The sequence below is a fragment of the Chrysemys picta genome, chromosome 9 (assembly GCF_011386835.1).
Source record: "Chrysemys picta bellii isolate R12L10 chromosome 9, ASM1138683v2, whole genome shotgun sequence".
Classification (NCBI taxonomy): domain Eukaryota; kingdom Metazoa; phylum Chordata; order Testudines; family Emydidae; genus Chrysemys; species Chrysemys picta.
The window spans coordinates 27,847,950-27,862,381 of record NC_088799.1 but is presented as its reverse complement, the minus strand read 5'-3'; the positions used below and the strand labels follow the sequence as shown (position 1 = coordinate 27,862,381).

At 45.4% G+C, this 14,432-nt stretch overlaps 1 long non-coding RNA gene across 4 annotated transcripts in view; it reads right to left on the bottom strand.

Moving 5' to 3' along the window:
- Nucleotides 1-14,432, bottom strand: part of LOC101948442 (uncharacterized) — a 194,897-nt gene that overhangs the window by 54,769 nt on the left and 125,696 nt on the right. For 3 of the 4 annotated variants that reach the window (XR_010590356.1, XR_010590355.1, XR_256918.4), the window contains one exon: nt 5,461-5,542. This is a non-coding gene — a long non-coding RNA (uncharacterized LOC101948442). Of the gene's footprint in view, nt 1-2,182; nt 3,389-5,460; nt 5,543-14,432 lie in introns of those variants that run through there. The other variant, XR_010590357.1, reaches the window with a different exon arrangement.

The following is a 14,432-nucleotide window of genomic DNA, read 5'->3' as shown; positions in this document are numbered from 1 at the left end:
ATTGCCTCCTATCCTCGTGGATGCATTCTATGTCCATCTTTGCACCGGGAATCCACCTGTGCGGCGGCACCGGCTTCCTTTGTACTAGATAGCAGGCTGAGGCAACCAGCCTGGCTGGTGTTTCCTCCCCACCATTACTGGAATGGTGGACAGCTTCCACCCCTTCCCCTGCCCTCCAGCATTTGCCCAGCCACAAAACTCTGCCCACCCACAATCCACGTGCGGGCAGTCCCTCTTCTTGTGTCCCAGTCGTCCGCACTACCAGCACACAACCAGTCTGGACCACGTGGAAGCCCCTCAGATGTCCTCCCATTTGTTCTCCGGGCTTTTCCTGGGTGCGGGTTCTCTCAGCCTTCTCTCAGTCTTCGCTTCTTTGCTTGGCTGTCCCTCCTTCCTGGGGAAATCCGCCTCCACCTACTCCTCCGTAAGGATTACAGCCGCCTCGACTGTATTCGGTTGGTGCCTCCTCACCCACACCTTTATGTTCTCGAGGACACCCTGTAAAAACTGCTCTAGGACGAGCACATCCATGATCTCCCCCACTGTCTGGGCATCTGGCCTCAGCCAGCGGGTGGCCCAGTCTATTAGCTTTGGGGTGAATGCCCGGGGCTGCAACCCCCCCCCCATCCACCTCACTTACTGGAACTTCTGACGATACTTCTCCATGGACGGCCCCACCCGATCCAGCATGGCTGCCTTTACCACTTCATAATTCCTGGCTTGCTCTTCACTTAGGGCCATGTAGGCTGCTTGGGCTTTGTCAGCTAGGTAGGGAGCCAGTCGCAGAGCTCAGGTTGCCCTGTCCCATCCAGTCCCCATGGCTAGCTGCTCAAATGTGCCTAGGAAAGTGTCAGAGTCATCCGTTGGGCCCATTTTACACAGTCCTAAGCCTGGCACCCGAACACCATCCCCGCCCGTGGGACTCACCACTTTCTGAGAAGCTGCTGTTGGATGCCGGCCTGCTCCCGAATGAAATCCTGCAGGCTTTTCTGCTGTTCTGCCTGCCAGGTGAGCAAGGCCTGTCTCTCCAGCTGGTGGGCTTGCTGAAAACTCTGCATTGCCTTCTGCATCTCTTCCTCCTGCTTGACCAGCCATTGCTGGGTCTCCTCCATCTGCAGGCTGCCAAACACTTGCTCTGGCATGGATCCTAGATAAGCCCCACATAGCAAAGCATGGCAGGGCCCCCTTGGCTCCTACCTCTGCTAGGTCCACAAAGTCACTCTGACACCCTGGGATTAGTAACCACTGGTGCAGTTTATTCATAGGTTTGTTCCCACCACCATTTCACCATGTACAGTTGGCCCTTCACTGTCTGCAGACAGAGAGCTACCTCCAGTCCCTACCTTTTCCCTTTCTTTCTGCTCCCCCCTTGGTTTCTTTCCCCTGAGGCTTTTATACAGCCCCAGGCTAATAGGAAGCGGTCTCTGCTTCCCCAATTAGGTCCAGGTTATCCCCAGCCAGCTCTAATTTATTCCCCTAAATGGGAGCTGGCATGACAGAGGGCTGAATCAGCAACCCTTTGCCAAGCACCCTATCACAAGGTACTTAAACCTATCTTTCTTTGAGATGGAAGTGAGTTCATTCTGCCATTCAGCAAATGCTTTCTGCTTGTCACTTAGGAGTTTGGAAATGTCCTTGTTGTTCTCCTGGAACCAATCCTGGTGCACCCTTTTCTTTGGCCCCTGCACTGATTTAGCTGTGTCAATAATCATGTTTGAACTGGTTCCATTTTTCTGTTGGGTTGCCAGTGACTGGCAGGCATGAAAAAAGCTTGTCATCAAGTGACTGCTGAAACTGCACCTGATAGTTGGTGTGCTTGAGCTTTGCTATGTTGAAGGCTGTTCTATTGAGTTTGGGGTACTTGCGCTGTGAAGGGACTATATGTAGGTTGAGCACTGCTCTTACCAATCTCTGGTCTGTCCAGCATTCTGCACCACAGATGGCTCTGGTAATTCTGACATCACAGATGTCTCATTGGCGGGTGATAATATAGTCGATCAGGTGCCATTGTTTGGACCATGGGTGCATCCATGTTGTTTTATATTTATCATTTTGCCTAAAGATCAGGGCCGGCTCTAGGTTTTTTTGCCGCCCCAAGCAAAAAAAAAAAAAAAAAAAAAAAAACCAACAACTCTCTCCAAGAGTGCCACTGCCGAAGCAAAAAAAAACCTCAAAGAGCGCCATTGCCGAAGCCAAAAAAACCCCAAAACACCTCACTGGAATGCCGCCCCTACAATTGTGCCGCCCCAAACACGTGCTTGGTTTGCTGGTGCCTCGAGCTGGTCCTGCTAAAGATGGTGTTAGTGATGAGCAGAGCGTGTACCCAAGAAGAGGAGTCCACTGTTGTTCATCCTTCCCACTCCATGTCGTCCAATCACACCTCTCCAGCCACTGCTGTCTCTACCAACTCTAGCATTAAAGTCTCCCAGCAGGATGAGTTTGTCATATGCAGAGGTTGATCAACAATGGAGTGCATAGCTGTGATAAGGCATATGCAATTGTGCACTGAAAGTTTAGCCCTGATTCTGTCCCATATACTCTTCTGCCATAGGTAGAAGGTGACATTGTTTAAGACTGTGAAATCCCCTGGATCACTAACTTAGGGCACCTTCTTTTAGGACTTTTGCCAGTCAGATAGGTTTTCTCCATTCAAAGATCTGTATACATTTGTTTAGTTTTGTTACTGAGTCTGTTTCCAGGATACAATTAATTATGCTTAGGAGAGAGAGAGCAGGTTACTCATGAAATACTTCCTTATTATGTCTCTGGAAGTTTCTTTTTTCATTCCCTGGAAAGCAATGTTGCTGCTTTCATAATCAAATTGTGGAAATTAATATGTATTGATGTGCGCATTTGGAAAATCTGAAGATGTTGCTGTAGCAACGTATTGACATGGCTATTGCTCACAGGACCTAGTTTCTAAGAATAGATATTCATTGTGTTTTCATCTTAAAAGCTTTGTGGTGGCCTGGATGGTACAAGAGGATTTGAGAGGCTCCAGAAACCCTTAAAGGGTCCAATCTAATGTCCACTAAAGTCAATGGCAAGATTCCTTTTGACTTCAATGGGATTGGGCCAATGATTTTATGGGAGACAGCCAGGCCTGGCTTTGAACTTATCAGCACTGAGCAGTCCTGGGGGCCACATATACAAGCTACAGTTTACTCCTTGGCAATAAGTAGCAGGTTTGACCTAAGACGTAAGAGTGCATGTTTATTGTATGGTGAGGCTGTTCTTGGTAGGAATCCTGTGTGAATATTAGATTTGTATTGTGGAAATGCTCACCATGCACCAAACACTGTCCATACATGCACAGGAGTACGTACTGGTCTTACATACTGGCCTTACCCTGAAGAGCTGGTTGTTCTGTTACATGTTTTAATAGGACCTGTGGGCACAGAAATGGAAGAACATGTAGTCAAAGTTCTTTCACTGAATCTTACCTCTGAAGGATGGGAGGTGAAAAACATTGTGTCAAAGATTATATCAACAAATGGGTCGTACTGTCCCTTCTGTGAGAGTTACCCAAATATTGGATTAGAACTCCAGACCTGAACCTGCATCATTTAAGTCAATAGGAGCTTTACAACTGACCCCAATGGGTACAGAATCAGACCCTCTGTGAGGTTTTGTATGCATTCTTCCCAAGCATCATTCCTTTAGGGGTAATGGAGGGAGGAAACAGGACTTGTCTTTCCCCTGTCCCCATAAATAACAGGAGCATCTGTCCCCCCAAAAAGTCAGCAGGTCCCCAAGATCAGCAGAGGTGCTCTGCTTCCGCACAGGCTCCCTACCCCCTGTGACCCTCATCCAGACTCTTCAGAGATATGGAGCCAAGGACTTCATGAGTTGGTGCCTGTGGAAGACCCCCTAAAGTATGTGGGTCAGACATGTTGGGGAGAAAAATAATGAAGTTAATGCTGATTCAGCAGCATTAATTTGTCCATGCCTTTTTTAGAGTTTTCCTGGGTGTGTGCGACCACAGACCTTTGCAGATTTGCCTCCTTCTCTTTAGCACTTTATCTCTTTTCTGCATGTTATCTCTAGTCAGCTATTATATTACAGAGTCAAGGACACTGCTAAGGAGGAGTGCTGTGAACTACCCTTAAAGTTTATTTGTCATCTCCAAGTGGGGGTGGACAACTAGGGATCACATCAACATATGTTTTTCTTCCTGCAGTTGTGAGATAAGTATATGAGCTCACTTCTGGATACTGTATCATCTGTGATTTTTACCCTTGCTCTCCCTGATCCCATGATTGCTTTTCATGGGCACCTGACGCTAAGCTGATCCAGCTGACATCTCTCTCTCTCAGCCCACTGGCATGACTCACTTTTATCTATCTCCTCCCTCTTATTTGATAGAAAGGTGAATATCGTATTCCAGAGATATCAGGGTGATCAATAGCAATCTGTTAATCATTTTCTTCTTTGTTAATAATGTTGAATTGTTTGCTCATATTTACAGGATGGGCCTGATTCTCCACTCTGTCTCCATTAGTTTTACACAAGTGTGATTCCACTGAAAACAATGAAGTTACGCTGATGTATGACTGGAGTAAAGCTGTGGAGAATCAGGCCCCATATTTTCCAGCTACTTTTCCTACTCTTTGTTATGGCTAGACACCATTTGGGTAACGTGAGGGAGGGCTAGGGAGAGAGAAATCAGGTATCTAGGAATGTGGATGCAAGGGAGACAAGAATCACTCATTCTTCTGGCTCTGGTACCATAATTCTCCATTTCTATGTGTGATATGCCTGAGGATACTCTTTCCTCAGGGGCTGTATGGATCAGTCTGGCCCTAAGCTTTGATTTTTTTATTCCCATACTGCTGGTATATTTATGAGTTAGTTATGCCACATCTGAAGGGGTCTGACCATCTAGTAGCTAGCTAGGTGACAGGACTCAGGTCCAAGTCATATATCATTTGTTACTATGATAGCATTTAGGGCCTGGGTTCTAAACCTGGAGGTCAGGAGTATTAAAAAGATGAACAGCTGGGAAAAAAAAAAGTAGTAAAAATACATACACACTTCACTAATATGAATGATCTTTCTCTAGGCTCTCTCAGCTGCTGGCAACCCTTATCTTATAAGCACAGAGGCAGCTTTCCATATAGGATTACATCTGTGACTAAAGAACTGTTAATTTTCACTTGTCTGAAGTATTTAATTTCTTCAGTGTTTGCTCATATTCATTACAGATTGAATCCTGGAGTCTTTATTCAGCCCTTAATTCAACCAGAATCAAAGCTCTGATCCCACAACTGGACCCAAGTGGAGAAGACCCCTGTGCCTGCACAGAACCAGTTGCAGGATTGGGTCCCACATTCAGAAAACTGAACACCACACTACAAGGCTAATCCAAGAACACAATTAATATAACAATTGGAAAAAAAATAACATTTTGAAAGCATCCTCTTTCTCCACTGTTTTCTAGGAGTAGAGAGGTTATTTTACCTTTATATTTTGCACTGGTACAACTGCTTCTGCTATACTGTGTCCAATTCTGGTGCCCACAATTCAGGAAGGATGTTGATAACTGGAAACAGAGAAGAGCCACAAGAATTATTAAAGGATTAGAAAACATACCTTGTAGCGATCGAGCTCTTTGAATGTATCTATTTGGGTTAACAAAGAGAAGGGTAACTTGATTACAATCTGTAAGTAGCTACATGGGGCACAAATATTTAATAATGGGCTCATCCACCTACCAGAGAAAAGCATAATATGATCCACTGGCTGGAAGCAGAAGTTACACAAATTCAGATTGGGAATAAGGCATAAACTTTTAATGGTTAAAGTAATTAACCACTGGAACAATTTATCAAGGGTCATGGTGGATTATCCATCACTGTCAGTTTTTTAAAATCAAGATTGGATGTTTTTCTAAAAGATCTGCCCTAGGAATTATTTGGGCAAAGTTCTATGGCCTGTGTTATACAGGAGATCAGACTAGATCAGGGGTAGGCAACCTATGGCACGTGTGCCGAAGGCAGCACGCGAGCTGATTTTCAGCGGCACTCACTCTGCCTGGGTCCTGGCCACCAGTCCGGGGGGGCTCTGCATTTTCATTTAATTTTAAATGAAGCTTCTTAAGCATTTGAAAAAAACTTATTTACTTTACATACAACAATAGTTTGTTTATATATTATAGACTTATAGAAAGAGACCTTCTAAAAACGTTAAAATGTATTACCGGCACGCAAAACCTTAAATCAGAGTGAATAAATGAAGACTCAGCACACCACCTCTGAAAGGTTGCTGACCCCTGGACTAGATGATCACAATGGCCCTTTCTGGCCTCGGAATCTATTCTGCTTTCAACAATCATTCTTGGGGAAAAAAGATCATTTCTACAAAATGTACCAAAATATTCTTCTTGCATTTCCATGTTTAGCCTGTATAATGGTAATAAGGCAAAACAAGCATTTGTCAGTACATTCCTAGAGATTTTGCACTTCTTGGGTGGCTGAAGGCACCTGGTATTGTGAAATAATCACTTAGCAATTCACTGCCCATGGCCTCTCATTGTTTAATTATTGAACATTGGAAGAGAAATGGGTTGAGTTACCTTACTTGTTGGCAAATATAACCACCTGCCCAGCATTTCACGTAAAGTGTACAATACTGTTGACTTTCATGCTTGCATGCTACCAAGTTTTCTTTAAAAAAAAATGAAACTAATGTAAAGATGTTTTAATGATTATATAGCACCACATATAGCCCCAATTCAGCAAATGACTTAAATACACGCCTGATTTAAGCACATGATCTCTCCTAGTGAAGTCAATGGGACTAGGCTACATGTTTAAAGTTAGGGATGTGTTTAAGAGCCATGCTGAACAGAGGCCTGTGTGCATGATGTCACTTTACAAAACAAGTAAGGATCAGGGGCAGGACAACGGATTCTTCCCTCCGTGGCCCTGGCCCTGCCCCTCCTCTTCCCTCCAAGGCCCCACCCCTTGGCCAAGCCAGAAGCTGGAGCCTGGCTGGGGAGTCCGGGCCCTTCCTCCTGCTGGGGAGTGGAGGGGGCGAGAGAAGCCCCCAGCCTATGTCCCCTCCAAGCCCTACACCCAGGGCAGGTGGAGGGTCCGCTGCTCCCCTCGGTTGCCCACATGGCTCTTACCCTGACCCAGCTCTGGCTTCCGGCTTGGCCTGGGGGTGAGGCCGGAGAGCCGCAGCTGGGCCATGGTAAGAGCCGCCCAGGCAGCTGTGGGGAGCCATGGACCCGCCACCTGCCCTGGGTGGGGGACCCGGGGAAATGGGAGTGAAAGCTCTACTGGAATTCCTTTTGGAGTCCTGCTAAGACAAAGTGTTTGCTATTCTCCACCTCCTAGTCCTACCTTTTCAGCTGAGCAAAGCAAGGCCTATAATACCCACACCCTCATCACTGCCATCAAGCCACACCCTTTTTGCAAAGCCACATTGCTTCCCTGCATACGGAGCTGTCCTGGCTGCTGGGAGGAGAGAAGAGAGTTATCCACTCTCTCGCCTGTTCTCCAGGTTTGAATGCTAAGGGGATTTCCATTCACATCTTCCCACTTCCCAAGTACTGGAAACAAGAGATCTCCCACATGTGGGGGGGGAGCTCTTCATCCTCGGCTATTGAAGGAGACTGTGTGTGTGTGTGTGTCTCACTCCCCACTGCACACCAAACCTAGGTTCTCTAAACAGACAAGGTCTCTTTTTCCTGCTGTGAGGAGGTATCCCTCCTCTCTGCTTCCAGCTGTGGGGCTCCTCAGTCTCTGAAGCAGAGGGAGGTTGATGGTTTCTCCTGTGTTGGAATCTGACAGTTTCTTTCCCCAAAGGGATTCTGGCTTTTGCTTCTCTCTCTCTCTCTCAGAGTGTAGAGCCTAGCGGTGCCTACTCTCCCTGACCATAGCAGGAGATAGAGATTATACCCATTTTAAAGATAGTTTTAGGTGCACTGACTTTAAGGGTAACATTTTCTAATGTAGGTGCCTAAAGTTACTTACCTAAACCCACAAGTGGCCTGATTTTCAGAGGAACTGAGATTCAGTTGGATTTTTAAGTACTTAGCATCTCTGAAAGATCAGGCCACGCTTAGGTGCCTGGCTTTGGTTAAACTTTCTCACATGTGACATGGGTGCCTAAAATGACCAGCGATTTAAAATGAGTTAGTAACATCGCCAGCAACAGAACCTAGGGATGAGACTCTGAGTTGCCACAAACAGATGGAGTCATGGTCCCTCCTCTGTAGGGTGTCCAGTCTAAGGCTCTGATCAGGGCCGGCTCCAGGCACCAGCCGAGCAAGCTGGTGCTTGGGGCGGCAGCTTGTAGGAGGCGGCATTCCGCCCAATCCTAGGGTAGCACGGCTGCTTTTTTTGTTTTGTTTTGTTGTTGTTCCGCTCCGGCCGCCCTGTAGGGGGCAGCGGTGTGGAGGACGGGAGCGCCCTGCAGCAAGCCCGGCAGGGCAGCCCGCGTCCTTCCCTCCCCGCCGACCAGAGTGGTGCAGAGCCCTCCCGGCAGGGGGCACAGCAGGAGGGGCCACGTGGTAGCGCCCCGCTGAAGCCCTGGCCGCCCCCCTTCTCTCTCTCTCCCCGCTCCCTCCCCCTCCCCCCGCTAGCCGGGGCACCGCAGGGTTTTTTTTTTGCTTGGGGCGGCCAGAAAGCCAGAGCCAGCCCTGGCTCTGATCTTGCCATTGATAGAACATGAGCTGACTATTATGACCACATAAAGCCCCATTGAGGAGTTGCAGAATCAGGGCCTCAAGTAACACAAGAAGGGTGGAGGAGTGAGAGAAACAAACATCCATTTACTTTATATTCCTCCTGTTTACATAGGGATGGAAATAAGTCTCAGGCTGAGGGGGAAGGAGGGAAAGCTAAGTATCATGCACAGACTGATTTCATGGCTGTGATCAACACTCAGCATTTCATATATGAAAGCATTTTCCAAATGTTAAACCTCAAAGCACCCTTATGATATAGTTATCTCATTTTACAGATGGGGAAACTGAGGTACAAAAGAGTTAAGATGACTTTACCAAGGTCACACAGGAAGTTTGTGGCAGGGCTGACCAGGAGCTGGTTCTCAGCTGGTGTAAGATGACTTCGGTGGAGCTATGCTGACTTACCCCAACTGAGATTTGGGGCCAGATCTGTGCCATAATCACAAACCCTTCAAAATCTTCTTGATAATACCTGCTTCATGCTCCACTGAAGGTAGACAATTTCTCTTCAGATTTGGCAAGGGACTTTTGAGTCCTTGTGTTGCCACAAAAATAAAACCAATTAGAAAGAAAAACAAGAGAAATTGGCATTGGATTCCCTCTAACCCATGTTAGAAGTTAAAAATATATCAGAAAACAAGAAGATTGCACAATATTTACTAGAAGGGAAGGGAAAGGTGAAGCTGTTCTGGATCAATTTCCTCCCCCCACAAATTTTAGTGCTGTGGAATGATATGAAAGTGGCAAGATACAGTACATGGAGCAGCAGTAGCAGGTGCTGACAAAGTAATTACAACAGTAGAATTTATAAAAGTACTGACATTAAAGCACACATGAATAGATGAAGAGAGAGCTCCATCTGCTGTCATATATTATGTAGGCAAAAATAAACAAGATGACCATATTTACTGGCCTATAGCAAAATTACCAGTTATCACTTACTCCAGTGAGGAGAAAAGGAACGATTAACTGAAGACTAAAACATGCAGTCAAGAGTCAGTCCCTGCCCAATAAGCTTGCATTCTAAACAGACAAAGACAAAAGAGTGGGACAAGGAAGTATTGTACTATTATCCCCATTTTACAGAAGGGGAACTGAAGCACAGAGATTAACTGACTTGCTCAAGGCCACACAGGGAGTCAGTGGCAGAGCCAAGAATTTACACCAGAATCCCTTCCTCACAAGAGGATTCTTCCTCCACATACTCCTGATTCCAGAGATCTCATGTAGAAACGAGGTAGGAATTTGCTCAGAAACTATTGCAGCAGGAAAAAGCCCTGGACAGATACAGAGTTGAGTTCTTCTGTTCCACTGGCCACTCCCTGGCTGAATTCACAGGTGACGTTTAAAAGAGTTCTGTCTGAAAAATACTGATTTTCTTCCACTTCACAATCCTCTTCCCTTTTATTTATGTTTCTTGGTGGTTCTAGATAAAGATCTGGTTGGTCATAAAAAGGGAAGTAAAAGTGTCATCTCTACATAAAGAGATGGATTCAAACCCTTAAATGATTAGGCATTTTCTATATCACTACAAGAAACGTGCAGTATTACTATCCCCATACTAGCTTACATAGCTAGAGACATTTTTCTGTATAAGACTGAGGAGACATTTAAACTAGAGATGGGCCCTAAACAAAACCTAGATCCAAACTCACCTAATCTTTGGGATTGAATGGGAAGTAGATTTCTGAACCCAGATCCAGATCTGAATTTCTCTTTACTATAGAGAACTGAAACCCCAGACCTGAATGCTCCCCAACAAACTTTTGGTGGTGGTAGGTGGTCAAAAAATCTAAATGGGACCCAGACTTTGCACTGGCACATATCTCTATAATGGGGTGAACCAAAACCCAGGATCCAGTCATCCCTGAATCTTAACCTTTAATCCACTTCTACTTGAAACATCAGTTTTCATAAATACCTATATCTTACAAAAGATGAGATAAACTACCCATATACATATACCTATTATACTGTACAGGTGTGTTAGATAGCAACCCTGTTTGTATACTTTTACTACTCTAAAGCAGTATGTACAATCAGGGTGCCAGAGAAACAATCATTGTAGGATCTTTTGTAAAAGATATTACAGTATTTATCAAACAAATGTCATTTTCTCCCCCAAGTGATTTACTGATAACGAAGATGCAGATCACTCTGCACCTGCATGAACATCAATGGGTTCAAAATTCTGCTCTCAGCTCTCCACAGTGAAGCACGAGTGACACACTGCTCTGCACTGAAAGGCCATTGATGTCAGTGAGAGTTTGCGCATATGCCGTCTGCGACACTGCACCCCATATTCTTCATAGAGATATTATTATGATATGATTATGGCATAATTATGATGCATTTTATGCAAGATGGGTCATGTGAGATATCAGTGAAAAGTTTATGCTTTACTGAATATGATTATCCTATTTGAATGCATGTATCATTTTTGTATCTGAAGTTAGGAATATTGACTATGTATCTGTATTACAAATGTGTTTACACCTGGGGAACACCCACTACACAAGATGCTTTCAGTCTGAAAGGTTGGGTGAGGAAGGGACATCAGAGAAAACAATAGGCCTTAAAAGAAGCTTATTTCACACCTGGGCAGCTGTCCTGAGGACACTGCAGACAACCTCCAAGTAATGGCTGCGACACTACAGGGACATATGACCAGGTCACCTGGTGCTGGACTCCATCATGGGATAGCAGTATTTTTCCACTGGCTGGTGTGGGAATCAAGCTTTGAAACAAAGGGTTCCCACCATACGCAAAGCTATATAAGGCAGGGGAGTGAAATCATCATGGTTCTTCACTGACTCCTCACCCAAAGAGACTCCTAGAAACACCTGAGGAACAAAGACTGAACTGGGGAAGTGCTGGACCCAGGCTAATGGTATTTTTAGCCTATGAATGGAACACCTGGGGATTCCAAGCTGTAAGCAAGTGCAGCTTGCCCCTTAGAAATCTGCAGCCTGCTTGTATCATCACTTAGGATGAGGATCTGCTATTCATATCCATCTCTTTAGTATATTAAGCTTAGTTTGTGTTTTTGTTTATTTGCTAGGTAATATGCTTTGACCTGTTTGCTATCCCTTTATAATCACTTAAAATCTATCTTTTGTAGTTAATAAACTTGTTTTTGCTTTTGTCTAAAACCAGTGTGTGGGAGTCAGAACTCGGGGCAGAAAACTGTTGTGTATTTCTCCACATTGAGGGAGGGGGTAAATTTCATGAGCTTATGCTGTATAGTTCCCCATGCAGTGCAAGACGGTATAATTTTGGGTTTACATTCCAGAGGGGGTGCATGCCTGAGTAGCTGGGAAGTTCCCTCACTGGAGCCTTCCTATGTAGGGCTGGTTACAGCATCTGCATGTAACTGCAGCTGGGTGTGTATGTGTGCTGGAGAGGGCTTAGCAGCTTGTCACAGCAATACAGGATAAAGGGAGCCTAGGCTGGTGGTTCAGGGGGGGTTCAGTGGTACCCCAGTTCCAGATGGCATCCCGGGGGGAATCCATCACACCGTCCACTCTATACTATACTGTATATCTATACTATACATCCACAGTAGGAATTTAGCACAGAGCAGACTTATCAGATCAGAGCTGTGTGCCTAGCAGACATGAGAAAAGAGTTTTCTCCTTAGAGCTTTACAGAATGCAAGCTTTACTAGACAGACCACAGCATGGGTGGCCAGTGAACTAGCTAGCCCCTGGCCCTTCCGCTTTTGCCTCAGGCTCCACCCCTTGCCTTCCCCTTCTGCCCTCCCTCTCCTGTAGGAGCCCAGAGCACCCCCCGCAATGCCCCAGCCTCAGACCACCTGAGGGCCCCCAACCCCAGCCCCGGAATTCTGAGCAGCATGGTCGCATAGCCCCCAGCCCCAGAGCTTAGGGCTGCTGGGCAGCGCAGCCACAGAATCCCAGCCCCAGAGCTCCAGGTGGGCCCCCAACCCCAGGCAGCGCAGTCCCAGCACCCTGAGCTCGGCCCCAACCCCAGCCGCCCGAGTTTCTGTGGCACTGGCCCTCTGCCCATCCCAGCCCTAGCCAGCCTGGACTATGGAAGAGGGGGAACCAGGAAGGAACTGCAGGAAGGGGCCTAGGGGCGTAGCATGGGCAGGGCCATGCCAGACTATTGTGGGAGGCACAGCCTCCCCCGGCCTAGGATACCCGCCACCCAGGCACCACAGCCCACCGCTATCTGGACACAGTGTTGGGCACTGTTCTTTTGTTCTACCTCTCTGGTATAAAGAATGTATTCAACATAGTGATTTTTTGGTCACATAAAAAGTGGGAATGATTTTGGATGGCTGAATTTTTTGTCACCACCTATGACACAGATATTTTCTAAAAAAAAGGAAAAAACAAACCATTTCTGTTTAGCCAGGTCTTTATGTGCCCACCACTGAAGCATCAAGTAAAATGCTTGCAATGCTAAACAGCTCAAGAAACACAGAAGACAACAGCCTTTTGCCAACACCGCACTGTCTTGTGCTGTATGTATGCAGGGTGTCAATCTCATTCATATAGAGTGAGAGTCACACACACACACAAAGACAGCCCAAGTAATTAAATCATCTGACTGTGTGTGACAAGTAGGCAGAAACACCACCACTAACTAGTGTCCTCTCTGGATCAGTTTATAACAATAAATACCTCTACATACACATGCATATGGAATTATTGGACCAATAATCTGCATAATTTTTCTGCATTTACAGACCTTTATGTCTGCCTGTTTTAATGGCTATTTACCTGTGAATAGCATAACAACAACAATTTTTAAAAAACATTTAAACAATCTGAAAACTTCTTCCTTGGATGTGTGACACAGCCAAGTAGTTCTTAATGTAGCAATTCCACATACTCAGCAAGAGGAACAACAAAGGAATCATAAAATAGTTTTCATGACAGCTGTCAACAATTAAATTGTATGGGGGCTTTGCTACTAGAGAGCATGACGAAACTCATGGAAATGTGAAACAGATTTGGAAAGCGAGCACTGAAAGTATGTGCCAGAAACTATGGAATCGATTGAAGACAGCAAGTGTGTCTCAAAAGCTGTCAAGGAATGATTTAGTTTGACAAATGGTTGTGACCGACCATAAAGCTGTGCAAAAAAGTGAACTCGGGCTATAGATCTTCACTGGGACAAAAATAATTAAACATATCGGATATTGATAATTGTGACTAAATCTAGATTTCCAGGTAAGGGCCAGACCCTGCAAGGTGCTGAGCACCTCTTGAGAGATTCTGTATTATTAAAAATATTTCGCTCTGATCAGTCACCTTCACATTTCAAGGCCTGCTTTAAAAATCAAAGGAAGTATAATTATCTCCATTTTACAGAGGGAAGCTGAGGCACACAAGCTGATTTTCAGTGGCACTCACACTGCCCGGATCCAAGCCACCGGTCTGGAGGGCTCTGAATTTTAATTTAATTTTAAATGAAGCTTCTTAAACATTTTAAAAACATTATTTACTTTCCATACAACAATAGTTTAGTTCTATATTATAGACTTATAGAAAGAGACCTTCTAAAAACGTTAAAATGTATGACTGGCACGTGAAACCTTAAATTAGAGTGAATAAATGAAGACGCAGCACACCACTTCTGAAAGGTTGCTGACCTCTGGCCTATCCATTGCATGATGCTGTCTCTCTCAGGGCTTATCCACAGGGCGCTTTAGTCTACATTAGAGCAGTGTAAATTTCATTCTACACTCGCATGTCACATGCTAACTGGA